At 43.1% G+C, this 21,619-nt stretch overlaps 1 protein-coding gene across 2 annotated transcripts in view; it reads right to left on the bottom strand.

Moving 5' to 3' along the window:
- Nucleotides 1-21,619, bottom strand: part of LINGO1 (leucine rich repeat and Ig domain containing 1) — a 336,332-nt gene that overhangs the window by 222,388 nt on the left and 92,325 nt on the right. For both annotated transcript variants that reach the window (XM_070763556.1, XM_070763557.1), the window contains exon 3: nucleotides 398-441. The gene's annotated coding sequence lies outside the window, so the exon portion shown is untranslated. The remainder of the gene's footprint in view (nucleotides 1-397; nucleotides 442-21,619) is intronic.

Genomic DNA, 21,619 nt, shown 5'->3' with positions numbered 1-21,619 from the left:
TTAGTCCCTCTAAATTGTTTAATTTTGGCAATGTTGAACTACCAACAACCATTACTTTGTGTAATCAGTGTGGGATCCCCATATGCTGTGGTCATTCATAACAAGCCAATGCTCTACTAGCATTGCCTGCATGAGAAAATACCTCCTTATTTTATTAACATTTAGATGGTCCAGTTTTAATTCAGTTCATTGCCTCCACTTAGTAACAGGAGATTTCTTAAAAACCTTGTGGGTCCACCATATATATCTGATGAGCCGCAGCTCGGAGTTGCCCGACTGTTAAAGTTTGTTTTAATCTACTTGCTGTTTTACTAGAATAAGCAACAGACCCCCCACAGGGGTGCAACATAAACACAACACTCTGTCTTATAAAATGGAGAGGCCTCGGAGCACTTACCAGGAACAGCAGTCTGGCTAAGGTCTTCTGTGCTGACCAGATTCCTGTAAAAGAAAACAGAGATGCAAGGATTGGTGAAAGAGGTTTGCAGAAGAGCAAAATAACTGAGCTCAAACCCAAACTTTTAGGAAATTTCCATACGTCTCAACCATTACATCCAGGCTGTCATAAGAAGCACAAATCTAATAAATAAATGAATAAATAAATTTATAGAGAGGGATGGGCCTGTCAATGCTTATGTGCCTTGATGGCTATATGATAACGTCAGGAAAAGGCTAGGAGGGTAGGAGGAGGAAAGGAATTTCGGAGGAGTCCCAAATCCCAATATGCCATCCCTCCAACCCCAGCGAGGAAGACCCAGGGAAGGTTCCTTCGGCCGCCCAGCAGCTGATCTGCTCGGTAGCACAGCAGCAGCGAGGAGCCGAATCGTGGTTTCCCCTTTGCGTGGGCGGCGGGGAAACCCCGATCTTCGTCTGCTCGCTGCTGCTGCGGCCGCCCAGCAGCTGATCTGCTCGGTAGCGGTACACTGAGAGCATCTGCACCAAAGACAAATTCCTTGTGTGTCCTATCACACTTGGCCAATAAAGAATTCTATCCTATCCTATCCTATTTTATAATATAATATACTAGTATTTCTTTTCAATTTTTTTGATCAAATATTCCTAGTAAGAATGTAATAAATAAATAAATAAATAAATAAATAAATAAATACTTCAATAAATAATTCTGTTCTACTCAATTGTACTCTACTCCACTCTACTCTATTGAACTTGGTCAATAAAAATTCTATTCTATTCTATTCTATTCTATACCCACTTCCAATCATTTTTAACAACAAGTTGTTTCCGTAAATGATTCTGTTCGACGTTTGTGAAGTTTGCTCGGTTCTTTATTCCTTTAAAAAGAAAAGGAAAAAAAAACCCACCAGCCCATCATCCCTAAAAGGCCTATCAATCTGCTCCACCAGCAGTTTTCTATAACTTCTTCTTCCCCCCCCCCCATCTTTGACTCCTCTAATCTCTTCCCGACAGGGAATCCAAGAGGAAAACAAGACAAAAAATGCCAAGGGAAGGTGTTGTAATCATCTAAGCACTAGGGGAAAAAAATCAACTGCTTTGTGTTTTGTTCTCTCTCCCTACCAGGATTGCTTGCACTTTCCCTTTCTTCTAAGACTGGGAGCTATACAATTTGTTAAGATTGATTGCCCACCAAAACAGGAGAAATAAACTCGATATAATTAACTCAGCCTTTCCGCCTGCTGGGAGGGAGAATTTTTTTTTTTAAAAGAAAGAAAGAAATGCAAAAGAGGCAAAACGAAGCTATTTAGAGCCTTTGACCCCGTTTCTCTTTCCTGTGAAATGAGAACCTCTTTTGCACCACCCCCTGGTGAGAGATTCCATAGGGCAGACCTTTTCAAATTTATCTATTTTATTTGTTGGTTTGTTTCGTCAAACCAATCGAATATCTCCGGGACCACCTTCTGCTGCACGAATCCCAGCAACCGATTAGGTCCCACAGAGTTGGCCTTCTCCAGGTCCCGTCGACTAAACAATGTCGTCTGGTGGGTCCCAGGGGAAGAGCCTTTTCTGTGGCGGCCCAGACCCTCTGGAACCAGCTCCCCCCGGAAATTAGAACTGTCCCCACCCTCCTTGCCTTTCGTAAACCCCTTAAAACCCACCTTTGTCACCAGGCATGGGGGAATTGAAACATGCATGTCCTTCTCGATCGATTCCCCCAGACGGGGAGTGTTTTCACAGTTGCACGCTGCTCCGATACGAAGCATGGCATAAAGCATGTTTATCAATGGTGAGTTGCTACCGGTTCACCCTGGTTCGGGTGAACTGTTAGCAGCAGTGGCAGAAGGCTCCGCCCACCCATCTAGACCTCATTATGGATGATCTGCATATGTGTAAAAGCACACAAAGCCAAGGTAAGTGAAACCCATTACTAATGCCTAGCAAATAAAATAAAATAACTATACTGGAAGGCGAAAGAACACACCATTCTCAGCTCACTCTCCTCCCCAGGTGCCAACTTACATAACGCTTTATGCTAATCTATGCAAAGGAACAACGCAGCATCTGGAGAATTATAAATATCAGTAAAGCCTCTTCCTCCTCCTCCTCCTCTTTCCCCGTTGTGTATGTTATCACCACCTGCAATTTATAGGACTTCTGTGGAGGCTCTTGTAGGTTTTTCCTGTCAAGCCATTTGTGTCAGAAAACAAAGTGGTCTGCACCATTATAACATTGGCGCACAACGTGTCCACACACGCACAAAGACAACAACCGAGTGATATTTCACTTCTTGTGAACTATTTCTCGATTATCTTTATCGTATTGATTATTATTATTATTATTATTATTATTATTATTATTATTATTATTTATTCGATTTGTATGCCGCCCCTCTCCGAAGACTCGGGGCTTGATGTCTGATATGCAATGCAGGTTCCAGACAGGTGAGCTGTATTCCAGAATTGGTCTAGCAAATGTTTTGTAAACTCTGGTTAGCAGCGTAATATTGCCACAGCAAAAGCGACACAATATTAGATGAACGACTCTTAGTGCTTAGTGAATCATCTCACTCTAATCCTGTAAAGTCAACTTCCCAGGTGCAAACTAGAAATATGGGTGGCAGAGTGCCATTAATTTAACACTTGAGGGAGTAGATTGCTTGTCAAAGAACAAGACCTTTCAGAAGGATCTAAGGTTGTTTACTGGCACTTAGGCAGCTACGAAACTGCTGTTTATATTTTTAGTACCAATGTCTTGATGGGAAGACTACAATTGGCAAGAGTTTGCCTCGTAAGCTGCCATTATGTCTGTTTAGCTGCCTCTAATGGCTGCAGGAATGTGAATTCTGAGAATTTTTCTTTAAACAGAGAAACGTTTGTCTGGAAAGCACTTAAAAATTAAGCATGTCCTCCTGGGCTGACAATGTTCTTCGTCATGGAGATGCAACAAAATTGCCAAAACCCTAATTTTGTCCTGCTCTTCTACTTTTTTCCGGCAAGAGTACAATAAGTGGCCCATTTAACAAGCTAAAGGTCAAACTAATAGAGGCAAAACGAGCACTATTTGTACAGGTTAACCTATCGCAATCTTCCACAAACAGATGTCCTTCCCATCTGCTGCCTTTCCAACCTTACAATTCCCAACGATCCACTTTTTCCAACTTGGCATTATTAAAACCACGGCGCCCATGATCCCCAGCCATGTTGACGGGGAATTATGGCGGGTGAAGGTCAACGCCTAGGAAGATGGCTGAGTTTGGATAAGCTGTAAATAGATTGTGCTTTAGTTGTTTAATATTACAACCGGGGCCGATTCCCATTCTTGCTTAACAACAATGTTGCTGCAATTATTATTGTTGTTGTTGTTGTTGTTGTTGCTATTATTATTATTATTATTATTATTATTATTATTATTAATTAAATTTGTATGTTGCCCCTCTCCGTAGACTCGGGGCGGCTCACAGCAATAGTGAACACAATGTAAAATACAAATCTAATATTTAAAAACTAAAAAACCCATAATTAAAAAACATACACACAACATACCATGCATAAATTATATAGACCTGGGAAAGATGTCTCAATTCCCCCATGCCTGACGGCAGAGGTGGGTCTTAAGAAGTTTACGAAAGACAAGGAGGGTGGGGGCAATCCTAATCTCTGGGGGGAGCTGGTTCCAGAGCGTCGGGGCCACCACAGAGAAGGCTCTTCCCCCGAGTCCCGCCAGCCGACATTGTTTAGTCGACGGGACCCGGAGAAGGCCAACTCTGTGGGACCTAACTGGTCGCTGGGATTAGTGCGGCAGAAGTCGGTCCCGGAGGTGTTCTGGTCCGATGCCAAGAAGGGCAATGGTCATTGAGTAGGATAGGAAGTGAAAAGTCTTAAACCCCATAATCAGGGGTGGGCAGCATAGAGAGAGAAAGAAAAAAGAGAGAAAAGGGAAGGAAGGAGAAGAGGAAAAACTGAAAATAAAAGAAGAAGAAGAAGAAGAAGAAAGAAAGAAAGAAAGAAGAGATAAAGTCATATCTATAAATTTCTCAGATGTCGTAAATAGTGTCAACTTACCTGTTGACCCGATTACTCTACAGCTTTTAAGATCTTTACTATGAGTTAGAGTTTAAGTTTTGTCTTTTTGAATCAGTTCATCCTTTTATCAAATGTTATTTCATAAGTTTGTGGGATGATTGTTTGGGGGAAGGATAAAAGGATCATGATGGAGTTGTATCTTTTATAGGCACATGAGATGCTTTCCAAGGCAGCTAAAGCATTCCTAGAAACTTCCCATAATTGGGAATTTTCATGGCGCCCTACTTATTCATTGCAATTGCTTCAGATTACATACTATACTATATTATACCTCTGACACTCAAGAGCATTTTGGAATCCCTTTCAAAGGGATGAAGCTCGCAAGCCAGAAAATGTTGTCCCAAGTCAGCAGTTTCTGAAATTAGACTGAAAAAACCAAGAAGCAATATTGAAATCTAGGCCACGAACCGCCGCAGAGATTTTTTTTCCAGAGAAGAAATACAGATCTTTTCCCCCTCTTACGACATGGATTGTCTATGAGAGAGGATTGGCTCATTTTTCTCCGATGCTTGTTTTGATGGACTTGTAGGCTACCTACAATTCCTCCCCATCACTGGAGACTCCAGGGTTTGGGGAATTATGAGAATTTTGTCTTCTGTAGATCCTACTCTGAGTATGTATGTATGTATGTATGTATGTATGTATGTATGTATGTATGTATTTATTTATCTATCTATTTATCTATTTACTTACTTACTTACTTACTTACTTACTTACTTACTTACTTACTTACTTACTTACTTACTTATTGGATTTGTATGCCGCCCCTCTCCGTAGACTCGGGGCGGCTTACAACAATAATAAAAAAACAGCATGTAAATCCAATACTAAAACAATTAAAAAACCCTTATTTTAAAACCAATCATACCTACAAGCAAACATACCATGCATAAATTGTAAAGGCCTAGTGGGGAAAGGGTATCTCAGTTCCCCCATGCCTGATGGCAGAGGTGGGTTTTAAGGAGTGTACGAAAGGCGAGGAGGGTGGGGGCAATTCTAATCTCCGGGGGGAGTTGGTTCCAGAGGGCTGGGGCTGCCACAGAGAAGGCTCTTCCCCTGGGCCCCACCAAACAACATTGTTTAGTTGACGAGACCCGGAGAAGACCCACTCTGTGGGACCTAACTGGTCGCTGGGATTCGTGCAGCAGAAGGCGGTCCCTGAGAGGCATCATTCTTTTAAAAATAAGAAAAAAACAAAACATTCAGGATACAGTGGTACCTCTACTTACGAACTTAATTCGTACTGTTCTTCAGTAGAAAAGCGATTTTCCCCATAGGATTCAATATAATAGCAACTAATATGTGCCATTGGGGAAACCACAGGGAGGGTGGAGGCCCTGTTTCCTCCCAGGAGATTCCTAGGTGTTGAAGTCCATACCTCTTAAAGCTTCCAAGGTTGAGAATGACTGATTTACTGCTTTGGGCTGACACCAAACAAGGAATTTGGTTGGTGGTCTGTTGGTTAATAGTCATCTCATATCAAATTTGTGTTGCTACACCTGGCAAATCCTTTCTACTCCAACATCCAAGTTCTCACGTTACACCGTATTTTCATGGCCCGTGCTAGAATCAGTGATGGAGAATCTCTACTTCTAACAATCATCTTTATTTTTCAATCTTTGAAATTGAAAGTTGTATATGTTGTTTTCTAGCTGGTCAAAAGGTGCCCAGCTTATTACAGTTATTTACTTTTGGATAAATTAGGAGAGTCCACGCTGCTAGGAATGATGGATTCATGGCAATACCGTTCCATTCAGAGCTCCTTGGTAGAACCTATTCTGGAGAGGTTGTGGGCCAGCTGGATATGGACATCTCAACTAAAGTTTTCAGGCAAGCAATTTAAATCCACAAGACATTTCTTAAATTCCATCTTGTAGGATGATAGATGAGCTAAGCATTCTGGTTAATGGTGAACCCAAAACACAGTAGGAGAAATCTCTGCTCAATTTCTCTGCCTTGAATGTGGTGGATAATTGTGAGTGATGATGGGATCTATAGAAGTGTTCTCTCTCACTCTTTCTCGCTCTTTCCTGCTCTTGCTCCCTCCCTCTCTTTCTCTCTCTCATTCTCTCTCTCTCTATGTGTCTATCTTCCTTTCTCTCTCTCTCTCTTTCTGTCTCTCTTTCTCTCCCTCTCCTCTCTCTCTCTCTCTGTGCGTCTCTCTCTCTATCTTAGTCTCTCTCTCTGTCTCTCTCTCTCTGTTTCTCTGTGTCTTTGTGTCTCTCTGTCTTTCTGTCTCTCTCTTTCTCTCTCTCTCTCTTTCTGTCTCTCTGTCTCTCTCCCTCTCTTTCTCTCCGTCTGTTGATCTTTCTGTCTCTCTCTTTCTGTCTCTCTCTTTCTCTCTCTCTGTCTCTCTCCCTCTATTTCTCTCCATCTCTGTCTCTCTGTCTCTCTCTTTCTCTTTCTCTCTTTCTATCTCTTGGTCTCTCTCCCTCTTTTTCTCTCCGTCTCTGTCTTTCTGTCTCTCTGTCTTTCTGTCTCTCTGTCTCTCTCCCTCTCTTTCTCTCCGTCTGTTGATCTTTCTGTCTGTCTCTCTCTTTCTGTCTCTCTGTCTCTCCCTCTCTTTCTCTCCATCTGTCTGTCTTTCTCTCTCTGTCTTTCTCTCTCTGTCTTTCTCTCTGTCTCTCTCCCTCTCTATCTATCCATCTGTCGATCTTTCTCTCTCTCTCTCTCTCCCTCTTTCTCTCCGTCTGTCTGTCTTTCTGTCTGTCTTTCTGTCTCCCTTTCTCTGTCTCTCTCCATCTCTCTGTCTCTATCTTTCGGTGGAATTCTACACCTCGGGCTTCTTACCATTTAACCAAAAATAGTATTACAGCATCCGTGCTCCCCTTCCCTTACTTGCATCACTGGAAGATCTCAAGCTCATCCCAATTATACCGAGACGCAACCAAGGAAGCAGAAAATAAAGCATTCACTAAAAACGTTAAGAGAAGTTATTTCCCCCTCCAACTCCTGCCTAAGAGTTGACAAGTCTTTATGCTGCCTCTTAACAGGATAATCCGTGGGCGTATCAGCTGATCAAGAAGGGAAAGAGAAGCAAGTGAGGGGAGAAACAGAAAGGAAACACAAGCCGGATCACAGACTGGCTCAATGCAAAACACAGGCAAGGCAGCGAAGGAATTAATTATATTACAGTTAGGCAGGAGAGAAGCCACCGAATAGTGAATGAAAGTCAACAGCCTGCTGATGCAGGATGCTCATAGTGACAGGCGGTCTCAAGACTACACCGATTCAGAAAATGCATTCGCTCGCTGGCATTGATGCCCCCAAGATCAGGAGAGAAGCAGTGGCAGATGCCAAGAGAACTAAGCAAGAGAATGATCCATGACACCCTCTGAAGGGGCAAGTGCCCCCAGCCCACCAACTCAGGTCTAGGAACTGCTTTATGGCATGAACAAGCATTAGGGCACCAGTTGCGGCCCTATTTGGACAGGGAGTCATTACTCACAGTCGCTCATGCCCTCATCACCTCGAGGTTCGATTACTGCAACGCTCTCTACATGGGGCTACCTTCAGATCGTGCAGAATGCGGCCGCGAGAGCCATCGTGGGGCTTCCTAGATTCGCCTACATTTCTGCAACACTCCGCGGCCTGCACTGGCTGCCGATCGGTTTCCGGTCACAATTCAAAGTGTTGGTAATGACCTTTAAAGCCCTACATGGTATTGGGCCAGAATACATCCGGAACCGCCTTCTACCGCATGAATCCCAGCGGCCGATAAGGTCCCACAGAGTTGGCCTTCTCTGGGTCCCGTTGACCAAACAATGTCGTTTGGCGGGCCCCAGGGGAAGAGCCTTCTTTGTGGCGGCCCCGGCCCTCTGGAATCAACTCCCCCCAGCCTCCTTGTCTTTCGCAAATTACTCAAGACCCACCTTTGTTGCCAGGCATGGGGGAGTTAGGATATTCCTTCCCCTAGGCCATTACAAGTTATGTATGGTATGTTTGTGTGTATGTTTGGTTTTATAATAAGGGTTTTTAGTTGTTTTATTAAATTGGATTGTTGCATGTTGTTTTTTATCATTGTTGTTAGCCGCCCCGAATCTGTGGAGAGGGGCGGCATACAAATCCAATAAATAATAATAATAAATAATAATAATTAGGGCAAGGCAGGAAACCATCGAGCAACTACACTCGAGCACACAACAGATACAAACTTAAAGCAAACCACTCCAAACTCGACTGCAGGAAGTACGACTTTAGTAACCGAGTAGTTGATGCATGGAACTCACTACCAGTCTCTGTAGTATCATCACCTAAGCCCCAAAACTTTACCCTTAGACTCTCCACTGTTGACCTCTCCCGATTCCTAAGAGATCAGTAAGAAGCGTGCATAAGTGCCTTCCCTCCCCTCTCCTAATGTTTTTTTTTTTTTACTAGTATCATGTATATGAATATTATTATATCTTTTCATACCTCCAATATGTGGAGAGACACAGAGCCCAGTTTGTCTGCTGGTATGTCAGCTTCTACCAGAAACGTGACTTATTTTTTGGCTAACAACAAACCCAAGAAGGTAGCTTCATCTGGGTAGTTTAATGTTTGGTATAGACAAGGAGGAGGAGGAGGAGGGAAAGGGGAGGGAGGGAGGAGAGGGGACAAGGAGGAGGAAGAGAGAAGAAGGAGGAGGAGGAAGAGAAGAAGGAAAAGAGTAGAGTAGGGTAGAATAATTTATTAGCCAAGTGTGATTGGGCACACAAATTATTTGTCTTTGGTGCAGATGCTCTCAGTGCACATGAAAGAAAAGATACATTTGTCAAGAATCAGGAGGTACAACACTTAATGATTGTCATGGGGTCAAATAAGGAAGAAGAAGGAGGAGGAGGAGGAGGAGAAGAAGAAGAAGAAGAAGGGAGGGAGGGAGGAAGGAAGGAAGGAAGGAAAGAAGAGGAGGAGGAGGAGGAGGAGGAGGAGGAGGAGGAGGCTGACGTGTCTGCCAGTTCTTGGACAGGAAGCCTCCTGTGTTCTCTCTTCTTTCTTTCTCTGAGCTCCTTGCTTAATGTGTTGGACGTTGAAGGATTTCTGCCCAGTGAGCTTCCTGGTGGTGCGATTGATTAACATTACATCACAGGCCAACTGGATTACTGTTGTAAGACAGATATTCATTCGCTTTGACCCCGAAATGCCAAAGGATACTGCCAAAGATAAACAATGGCTCCAAGCTAGCCAGTGGGCTCTTGCCTAGATCAATACCCACAACACTTGAGATACAAAATTCTGAGACGCACCTGGGGAAAACACGGAGATAAGGACCCTACCATTGCTCCTTCTGTTTCAAAAATTGATTGAGAATCAATTTGGAGCATAGTAAGTACAGCCTTCCCTACGCAAGGCTGTGGATACTGACTCCGAAAGACTATGTCGACTGTCCTGCCTTGGTTCTGGCAGGAGAGACATTAACCCCTTCACCATTTGGGTGTCCTCCTAGACTCGCAGCTAAGATTAGATCAACACCTGACAGCTGTGTCTAAGGCAGAGGTCTCAAACCCGGGCCACTTTAAGACTTGTGGACTTCAACCCCCAGAATTCCTCAGCCAGCTTTGCTGAGGTGAGGTGTTGAGCTTTGCTGCCTGAGGAATTCTGGGAGTTGAAGTCCACAAGTCTTAAAGTGGCCCATCTTGTCTAGGGGGACCTTTGCACAGGTTCACCTAGTGCACCAATGGCGATCCTACTTGGATCTGGAGGCTCTTCCCACAGTCACTCATGCCCTTGTCACCTCACAGTTAGACTATTGCAATGTGCTCTACATGGGGCTATGGCTGAAGACTGTTTGGAGACCAGAGTTGGTCCAGAAACCAGAGAAAAGCAAGAGCGTAAGGAAGAAGGAGAAGAAATAAAGGAGAAGGAATTTACGGACCATCCTTTGAAAGGGTGGAAGACACCCAACTGGAGTCTACAGTGTAATGAGATGAAGGCTCAGATTGGCTTTGTTACCGAAAACCCCTGCTCGCTCCCTCCCATCGTTCCTTGGCATTACTGTAATGCTGAGTGTTTTGGCCTGGCTTTGCGTTTTCTTAACTACAGAACGTCTCTCTGGCTGAACCCAAGGGTTTTTTTTCTGCCAGCTCAGCAGGTTATCGGGTGTGCATTTTATTCAGCTATGTGCTCCACAGAGTTACAGCATCTTTTTAAGGTCCCATTTCATTGTACATTTACATACACTCTAAGGTGGTGGGAAAAAAATAAATCAGTTCAATTCTTGAGCACAGCCAAAATCTACCTACCTACCTACCTACCTACCTACCTATCACCTAGAAACATAGAAACATAGAAGTCTGACGGCAGAAAAAGACCTCATGGTCCATCTAGTCTGCCCTTATACTATTTTCTGTATTTTATCTTAGGATGGATCTATGTTTATCCCAGGCATGTTTAAATTCAGTTACTGTGGATTTATCTACCACGTCTTCTGGAAGTTTGTTCCAAGAATCTACCACTCTTTCAGTCAAATAATATTTTCTCACGTTGCTTTTGATCTTTCCCCCAACTAACTTCAGATTGTGTCCCCTTGTTCTTGTGTTCACTTTCCTATTAAAAACACTTCCCTCCTGGACCTTATTTAACCCTTTAACATATTTAAATGTTTTGATCGTGTCCCCCCTTTCCCTCCTGTCCTCCAGACTCTACAGATTGAGTTCATGAAGTCTTTCTTGATACGTTTTATGCTTAAGACCTTCCACCACCTATCTATCTATCTATCTATCTATCTATCTATCTATCTATCTATCTATCTATCTATCTATCTATCTACCTACCTACCTACCTACTTACCTTCCTATCACCTATCTATCTATCTATCTACCTACCTACCTACCTACCTTCCTATCACCTATTTATCTATCTATCTATCTATCTATCTATCTATCTATCTATCTATCTACCTGTCTACCTACCTACCTACCTACCTACCTATCACCTATCTACCTACCTATCTACTTACCTATCTATCTATCTATCTATCTATCTATCTATCTATCTATCTATCTATCTATTCGATTTTTTAATGCCGCCCTTCACCTTAGACTCAGGGCAGCTTACAACCTGTTAGCCATAGAACTTTTTAACAGAGCCAGCCTATTGCCCCCACCATCTGGGTCCTCATTTGACCCACCTCGGAAGGAGGGAAGGCTGAGTCAACATTGAGCCGATGATGAGATTTGAACCACTGACCTGCAGATCTAGCAGTCAGCTTTAGTGGCCTGCAGTACAGCAATATTTATACACCGCTCAAATTTAAACTGTTTAAATTCAGTTCCTGTGGATTTACCAACCACATCTGCTGGAAGTTTGTTCCAAGCATCTACTACTCTTTCAATCAAATAATATTTTCTCATGTTGCTTCTGATCTTTCCCCCAACTAACTTCAGATTGTGTCCCCTTGTTCTTGGGTTCACTTTCTTATTAAAAACACTTCCCTCCTGAACCTTATTTAAACATTTAACCTATTTAAATGTTTCGATCATGTCCCCCCTTTCCCTTCTGCCCTCCAGACTAGACAGATGGAGTTCATGAAGTCTTTCCTGATACATTTTATGCTTAAGACCTTCCACCATTTTTGTAGCCCATCTTTGGACCAAACAAACAAACAAACAATCAAGCAGAAAATAGTACCCCATTAAAGGAACTACCAACTCAAGAAAGCCACAACATTTTGTTTAAGCCGTTTCTATTCTCAGAAATTCTTGTCTAAAGCCAGACTGATTCTTCCATTAAAGATGCTCCTTTTTAACCAATCGCTTAACCAAAAGAATTGTCTTCCAGTTTGATTTTTTCTTTCAAAAGAAAAGGGGAGGTGGGGGTGAACAAGGGGGAACCATTAGAGAAATATTTCCCTGAGATTGATTCTGTCACACTTGAGTTTTTGCTAAATACCATAATGGTTTTCTGCATGAAAGCCCGCACGGCTAATAATATCATTGATAATAAACAGTTGGGGAAAAAAACTCTGTTCAGAAGGGCAAAGATCAAACAAGCCAGCAAGTAACATGATTCTATAAAAGGAAAGTCAGGCTTGAGAGATTTGATTGTCATGGCCCTGTTTGCTTGGCAACAAGGAGGAAGGAATTTGCTGATGGTGTCTTCTACGGATTGGTTTAAAATCTGTTTCTGGAGGATAAACTCAAGCTGGACGAGCAACGCGCATGGGACTTCAGGAAAGACAGATGGGACTTCAGGAAAGTCAAGAGGTTGGCCATAGCAAGATAAGCAGTGTTCAAGTCTAATCTATAGAGATAAAAGCCAAATGCCACACGCTCATCATGATATCTCCAGAACTGTAAAGCCTACAAACTTGAAAATTGGCCTATATGTTCCTCTTGGCTTCTAGGTGCTTGCTAAGAAAGGATTTTTCAAAATGACCATCAGATCATTAGTGTTTCTTATACAGTATTATATTAACACACTCCGAGTTAGATGTCCTACTCCCTCTCCCCACCTGAAAAGAACTCTGTTCCAACTGCCAGTTGCCTTATATTAATAAGCTCTGGTTCTACCCCTTCACTAACCTGGGCATGGGTGTGGCCAGCACGTGACTCATCTGGCCTGCAGGCTGGGAGTTTAGACATTCTACTCCCCCTCCCCACCTGAAAAGAACTCCGTTCCAACTGCCAGTTGCCTTATATTAATAAGCTCTGGTGCTGAGGAGTTACACATTCTGCATAGTTTTTTTACGCTTTAAGTGTCAATGTATTAAGCCCGGTTGTAACTACTCATTAATTTTCACGCTTTAACTGTCAATTTATCAAGTCCAATCACATAGTGTCGTAATGAAGTATGGGTATCTAGCTACTACTGAATAAATAATCACATCACCAGAAACTAGGAAGTGATGTGTTCAGATCATGCAGATGTGGTCACCATCCTAAATTTTGGGGTCCTTATAAGACATTTCTACATACGTACACCTCGACTTATGTCTGTTGAGCATAAAAAAACCAAGAATGCAATCAGAGTTCAAAAGTGCTATGAGTTTATTTCATGCTACCCAGGGGTGAAATCCAGCAGGTTCTGATGGATTTTGGAGAACTGGTAGGAGAAATTTTGAGTAGTTCAGACAACTGGAGAATACCACCTCTGCCTGGTCCCGGGGTGGAGTGGGCAGGGAATGGGGAATTTTGCAGTATCCTTCTCCTGCCACACCCACCAAGCCACACCCACCAAGCCAAGACATGCCCATCAAGCCACACCCACAGAACCGGTAGTAAATAAATTTGGATTATACCATTGATGCTACCTATACAGTATATGAGACTTATATATAGGCTGAATCATTCCAAGAGGTTATTTATTATAAAGGGGTTCTTGTGGCCCCTTTAACATATTTAAATGTTTCGATCAGGGGGGACATGATCGAAACATTTAAATACGTCAAAGGGTTAAATAAGGTCCAGGAGGGAAGTGTTTTTAATAGGAAAGTGAACACAAGAACAAGGGGGCACAAACTGAAGTTAGTTGGGGGAAAGATCAGAAGCAACGTGAGAAAATATTATTTTACTGAAAGAGGAGTAGATCCTTGGAACAAACTTCCAGCAGACGTGGTAAATAAATCCACAGTCACTGAATTTAAACATGCCTGGGATAAACATATATCCATCCTAAGATAAAATACAGAAAATAGTATAAGGGCAGACTAGATGGACCATGAGGTCTTTTTCTGCCGTCAGACTTCTGTTTTTCTATGTTTCTATTTGTTTTTAAAGTCAATTTCACTTTATTCTTTTAAGCTTTGGTTTTGCTTCCTAGCTATCTTTATTCAAGACATTCAGTCTCATAATTGCACGGTTCCGACACCCGTTTACACAAAGTTCAAAGGGAAACAAACGACAAAGAATGCACATATTTTAAGAGGTAAGTACACCTGTCCATTATTAGGAGCTGGGCAGCATCCCTTTTCCTTATATCTTCTCCAAATCTCTCATGCACGCCCTAAGGAGGGGGGAAAAATGACCATTTTGATCTATAGAGCTCGGTGGCCTTGCTCTAATCGCAAGATGGTAACAATGCATAAAATGCCAACGTCCCAGTTTGCAAATACCAGGTCCTTACGGTGTGAAATGTCAGCTCCTCTAACGCGCAAACACCCTGAATGAAATGTCACCCTCTCCAAAGTGCAAAAGCCTCAGCTCCAGTAAAGGCTGGACTTGGAAGGGACCCTACAACAGCAATGAGGCATGGAAAAGCTAAGTGTCTTCACCGAGACACCAACAAAAACCAGAGCATCAGCAAAAGTGGAGCTAAGATGAAGAATATGGTCAGAGGGTCTGGAGTAACATTCCTCTAGCTAAGCAGATTTAAGCTTGGATGGGAGGGTGCTGTCCGGATATATATAAGCAGAGTAACTCAGGAGGACTAGATAAGATATCAGAATCTATTGTGGCAATTTAATGAACCAGATAAATGAAGACACGTTTGTATAAAACAGTAGTTTTACTCTTCAGTGAAAAATATCTTCAGTATTCTATCTACAGGAACGTTACATCAATTCAATTCAATTTATTAGATTTGTATGCCGCCCCTCTCCGAAGACTCGGGGCGGCTCACAACAACAATAAAAACAGTATAACGATGGAACAAATCTAATAATAAAATTACATTAAAAAACCCCAACAATGTAAAAACCATACAACACATACATACCAAACATAAAATATAAGAAAGCCTGGGGGAGATGTCTTAATTCCCCAATGCCTGGCGATATAGGTGGGTCTTGAGTAACTTGCGAAAGACAAGGAGGGTGGGGGCCGTTCTAATCTCTGGGGGGAGTTGATTCCAGAGGGCCGGGGCCGCCACAGAGAAGGCTCCTCCCCTGGGGCCCACCAAACGACATTGTTTGGTCGATGGGACCCGGAGAAGGCCAACTCTGTGGGACCTTATCGGCTGTTGGGATTCGTGCAGTAGAAGGTAGTTCCAGAGGTATTCTGGTCCAATGCCATGAAGGGTAATGGACGGACAGATGGAATTGTCCTTGGGAGGCAAAACCTACAGCCACTCCGTCTTGTCAGGGTTGAGTTTGAGCTTGTTGACACCCATCCAGACCCCAACAGCCTCCAGGCACCGGCACATCACTTCCACTGCTTCACTGACTGGACATGGCTATATTCAGCTTACTTACAAGTACTGTAGATGTTCAACCAATCCAGGTTACAAGTGGATACAAAAACAATCCAGGTTTCTAGTAGATACTAAACCTATCCAGGTTTCTTCGTATCACTATCTCAGTTCTGCTCAATATCTAGCTCACACTCAAACTGTTCCAGCCACCAGCCACTGCAAACGACCAAACCAACAAGACCAACAACCCACAAGTGAATGGTGAAGGTGATTTGCATCTTATAATGCTCTGGCCCAATCACATTGCAGTTCACACCCAATGACTCATCATGAGCATGCTTTACATTCTACATTATCTTACATTATCTACTTCAGCTTCAACCACAACAACACAAGAGCACACAACAGATTTAAACTTAATATTAACCGCTCCAAACCTGACTGTAAAAAATATGACTTCAGTAACCGAGTTGTCGAAACATGGAACTCATTACCGGACTCCATAGTGTCATCCCCAAACCCCCAACACTTTACCCTTAGATTATCTATGATTGACCTCTCCAGATTCCTAAGAGGTCAGTAAGGGGCGAGTACAAGTGCACTAGAGTGCCTTCCGTCCCCTGTCCTATTGCTCTCCTATATCTCCTATACCTTTCTTCTATTCCTATATCTCTTCTTCTATTCTTTCATTGATATGTTCTATGCCTATATCTTCTTTTCTATTCTTTCTTAGATATATTTTACTGAGTATCTCCTCTATAACCTTCATCATATATTTTACTATGTGTATATAGATATATACCCACTAAAAACCCTCATTGTGTATTGGACTAACTAACTAACTAACTAACTAACTAACTAACTAACTAACTAACTAACTAAATAAATAAATAAATAAATAAATAAATAAATAAATAAATAAAGTAATACATTTCAACTTTTACTTTATATGATCCTACAATGAAATATCACCAAGGATTGCAATTCCTAACAGCTGCTCTTCTCAAGAGACCATGGCTGCCATCTTGAATCGCCCATAGTGGAAGTGACCCTTTGACCCATTGACCTTTATCTAGCATCAGTTTGGCTTGGCCATCAGTTTCAACTTCGGAAGGATGGAATGTTGAGTCAACCTTGAGCCGGTGGTGAGATTTGAACTGCTGAACTACAGCTAGCAACTGTAGTAGCCTGCAGTGCTGCACTCTAACCCCTGCGCCACCCCCGGCTCTTTCAAACACACAAACACACAAATGTACAAACACACCACAAACGTGTTTAAGATACGGCCTGAGGAGCTAAGGACTATAACTAAGATTATTATTTTTTTCGGTCAAGGTAACTATGCCAACACTGAAGAAATGACACAGAGGCATTATGAAATCAAAGAATTTAACGTCATTCTTTCTCCACAGGACTTTTTCGAGAATGACAGGTCCGTGAAGGCTGTTTGGCACCTGTAACTCAAAGGTGTCTCACATTTCACCAAATGATTATTTCCCAGGATTCTCTCCTAGAAACTATGACAAGTTGAACCGATATGGGTTTGTAGTAAATACCGGCTGTCAGGCTTCACACCTGAGCTCAACAGCAAGAAGACCCCCAGATATCTCAGGTGGGTTTGAATCACTGCAACGGAGGCCAATTCCAAATGACAGAACATCAAATACAATCACCGATTCTCCACTTTGGGGGTAGAGAAATCACAGCCAGGTGTATCAAGGTTGCGCAATCCTGGGTTCTTCTTTCCATCATTGCATAAGAGAGAGAGACTTGGCTGGTTATATGATGATCTTAAAGGCAGCCGATGAAATGTCTCCCATAGCTACTCTCTGGATGGATGGATGGATGGATGGATGGATGGATGGATGGATGGGTGGGTGGGTAGGTGGGTGGGTAGGTAGGTAGGTAGGTAGATAGGTAGATAGGTAGATATAGGTAGATAGGTAGATAGGTAGATAGGTAGATAGGTAGATAGGTAGATAGGTAGATAGATAATGATTTGCCATCCTCTCTTAATGATTTTGCTTCCTGAATTTTATGCCCCCAAAATGCCTGGAGGAATTCCAATGTCAACACGTCTGAAAAAGGAAGCAGATTTTGCCTCGCCCCAATTTGGGTCCTCATTTGACCCACCTTGGAAGGAGGGAAAACTGAGGCAACCTTAATCCTGGTGAGATTTGAGCTGCCAAATCGCAGTCAGGTGGCAGTCAGCAGAAGTGCGCCACTGTGGCTAGACATGGTGAGACACTTAGCAGGTTCTTTCTGAATAGATCCAGTGAAGAAGAGGGCCTTCCTTCCTTTAGTAATTTTAAAAGAAGAACAGGCAGAGCTGTGGGAAGTGGAGTTAAGCAAGTCATCAGCTCAGAATCATTACGTTCCGATAAACCTGGGCTAGGCAACGTTGGCTCTTCTATGACATGTGGACTTCAACTCCCAGAATTCCTGAGCTAGCACGATTGGCTCAGGAATTCTGGGTGTTGAAGTCCACATGTCATAGAAGAGCCAACCTTGCCTATCCCTGTAAACAGTCCAAGTCCAACCCCTCCTGAATTCCGATGATTTTTACCTGGCACCAATTTCACGTTGAACTTCAGTTGGCCAGATTCTTGCGTAAAGGCTTGAGCAATAAATCTTCTGAGCTGCAAGTTAACATAGGGTCCTGATCCTTTGCACCTGATGGTCATTGATCCCAAGGTCAATCTGCTCTTACTATTAGGACAGTTTTTCTAACATTCAGCTGGAGTCTGTTTAGTCCATTAGCCTATGTCCCACTGTCTGGGATAAAAGACAAGTCATGTTCTTCTTCTGTTCAATCTCACATTAAATATTCTAAAAGGGCTATTATCTCTCCCATCGGCTTTCTCTTCTCAGGACTAAAACATCCCAGTCCCTTTGATCTCTCCTCATAGAGGTTCCAGTAGTGATGCCAAATTCTATAGCCAGTTCTTCCCATGCTCGTCTCAAGAGAGACAAGTTTCTTGACCAGGGAAGTAAGGAACACATGATGGAAAAGAATAAAAAGGGGAGAAATTAGTTTGCGGGTGTTCTGTCGGGCTCTCTGGTAGACTCCTCCCAAAAATTCACAGGTACAAATTTCAGACACAGACACATTTGAAAATTCAAAACAATGTTCTTTATAATGTAAATCCACTTAAACCAAGCCCTCTTTTGGTATAGCAAAGAGCCCTCGTCTCCAAACAAACTGGTAATTGGTACAAGTCCCTTATCAGTTCTGTGATACTTAGCTTGCAGCTGTGAGGTAATTCACAGTCCTTCTTCTTTCACAAAGTGAAACACACTTTGCTCTGGTTTAGTTTCAAAGCGGGGAAAAATCAGCACACAAAAGGTCAAAGTCAGTAAAGCAGTCACGAAACACGACGATCAGATAATCCTCCACAATGGCCAAACCCACAGGCGGCTATTTATAGCAGCCACACTAATGACCACAGCCCCACCCAACCACAGGTGGCCTCATTTTCTTTGATAATAATCTCTCAGTTGTTGCTGCCTAGGCATCGCTCTCCGCATGTGTGGCTGAATCCAAGGAGGAGCTAGATAATTGACCTCTTTCTGAGCTGTCTGCCACACTCTCCTCCTCCCTGTCACTCATGTCTTCTTGGTCAGAGGAGACTTCATCATCAGATTCCACTGGGGGCAAAACAGGCCTGCAGCATGTGCATGTCTCCCCCACATCCACAGTCCTTGGGGCAGGAGCAGGGCCAGAGCTAACCACAACAGCGGGCCTCATCCTTAGCTAGAAAGGGCCTCCTTCAGTATGTTAAGAATTTCGTGTCCTGTTGGGAGCTTCTGTAAAGCACCAGGGAAATCAAGAAATTCAGGCAGCTCAAATAAGCGTAAAGATTTATTGCAATTTTAAGCTCTCTACAAGAATCTGGCCAACTAACAGTCCAGGGAAATGAGCGGGAGATAAGAAAGGCATTCAAGGTGGGCTGGATTTAGATCTCTTGTGGGCACGCAGGGACTCATTACTGATGACACATTTGACCCCTCCTCCTTTGGTCTCAGCCTGGTAATCTCCTCCAGTTCCCAGACACGAACAAGGGTTATCCAGAAAGCAAACTTACAAGGCACATAGCTCTTGCAGAGAATGTTCACAGAGGAACAGTAAGATGCTTACTGAAGCTCACAAAATCGACAGAGTCAATGCCGCCCGATAATTCTTGACCGTTTCGAGATTGAAGGTGAGTTTTTTCTCAACTGTAGAGTAACAGGAGATGAAACTTGGGCTTATCACCATATTCCAGAGAGCAAACGTCAATCAATGCAGGGGCGCCCTACCCATCATTCATTCAGATCATATGCTGCAACGTCCTGCCTGTCGGCGACTACTTCAGCTTCAGCCACAACAACACAGGAGCACACAACAGATTTAAACTTAATATTAACTGCTCCAGACTGTAAAAAATATGACTTCAGTAACTGAGTTGTCGAAGCGTGGAACTCATTACCGGACTCCATAGTGTCATCCCCAAACCCCCAACACTTTACCCTTAGATTATCCACAGTTGACCTCTCCAGATTCCTAAGAGGTCAGTAAGGGGTGAGTACAAGTGCACCAGAGTGCCTTCCGTCCCCTGTCCTATTGCTCTCCTATATCTCCTATACCTTTCTTCTATTCCTATATCTCTTCTTCTATTCTTTCATTGATATGTTCTATTACTATATTTTCTTTTCTATTCTTTCTTAGATATATTTTACTATGAGTATCTCCTCTATAACCTTCATCATGTATTTTACTATGTGTGTGTATATATATATACCCACTAAAACCCTAATTGTGTACTGGACAAAATAAATAAATAAATTCTCCTTCAGCCAAAAAATTCCAAACTCAGCAATCGGCGACCCTCAATTAAAGACCCCAGGCCTGTTGATATAGGTGTGTTTTAAGCTCTTTTCGAAAAATGAGGAGAGTGAGGGCAGTACAAATCTCTGGGGGAAGTTGGTTCCAATTCTCTTCCCTAGAATTGAGCAGTACCTATTTTTACTCCAGTCCCCTGGATCCATAGCTGCTTTCTCCTGTACAGGGAAGGATGCTTATTCCTCATTAAGTTAGAGGTTGCCCAAATATGCAAGAAGAACATCCGTGACATTTTATTTAGACTATCTGACTTATCGAAGCATCTGGGCACCGAGAAGAACCAGGGAGAGGTCAGATAAAGGCAAGAGGAGACGAGCATTTTCATCAAAGCGGTGCCGGGCATGGGGGAAAAGGGAAATGTTCTAATTGTCTATCCTTTCACTTCTTGGCTCTTCAGCTGCGCTTATCCGCTCCCTGGGGAAGATGCGTTCCACCCAAAATACAATTAAATACTAATATTATTCCTGCCTCATTCACACTGATAAAGAAACCCACTGGCACAGGCAAATAAACGGAGCTTTCCTCTGCAATTGAAAACAATTAATGATGCCGGCCTTGGAAAGCTGGAGGAGGGGGAACGATACGATTGCAAGGTTGCGCCGAGTGGGGAAGCCCCAGGGTGGAAAAGGAAATGCAGGAAGGAAAGAAAGGGTGGTTGATGTGGGGCAGGCGAACGCAGGGTTCTTGTTGTGAGAAATAACAGAATAACAGAGTTGGAGGGAAGGAGGGAAGGAAGCAATAGAAATAGATGTCAGGGTTAGATTTATATACTGCTTCATAGTGCTTTGCAGCCCACTCTAAGCGGTTTACAGTGTCAGCCTGTTGCCCCCAACAATCTGGGTCCTCATTTGACCCACCTCAAAAGGATGGAAGGCTGAGTCAACTTTGAGCCACGTGAGATTTGAACTGCTAAAGTGCAGGCAGCTGGCAAGCAGCAGAAGGAGCCTGCAGTACCGCAGCCTAATCACTGCACCACTGTGGCTCAAGGAAGGGGGGGAGGGAGCAGGAAGGAAAGAAGGAAGGAAGGAAGGAAAAGGGAGGAAAGAAGGGAGGAAGGGGGAAGGAAGGAGGGAGGGGGAAAGGAAGGAAAGAAAGAAAGAAGGAAGGAAGGAAACAGAAACATAGAAGATTGATGGCAGAAAAAGACCTCCTGGTTCATCTACTCTGCCCTTATACTATTTCCTGTGTTTTA

Source organism: Erythrolamprus reginae, chromosome 10 (genome assembly GCF_031021105.1).
Source record: "Erythrolamprus reginae isolate rEryReg1 chromosome 10, rEryReg1.hap1, whole genome shotgun sequence".
Taxonomy (NCBI): Eukaryota; Metazoa; Chordata; class Lepidosauria; order Squamata; family Dipsadidae; genus Erythrolamprus; species Erythrolamprus reginae.
This window is presented reverse-complemented; position numbering and strand designations above follow the sequence as displayed.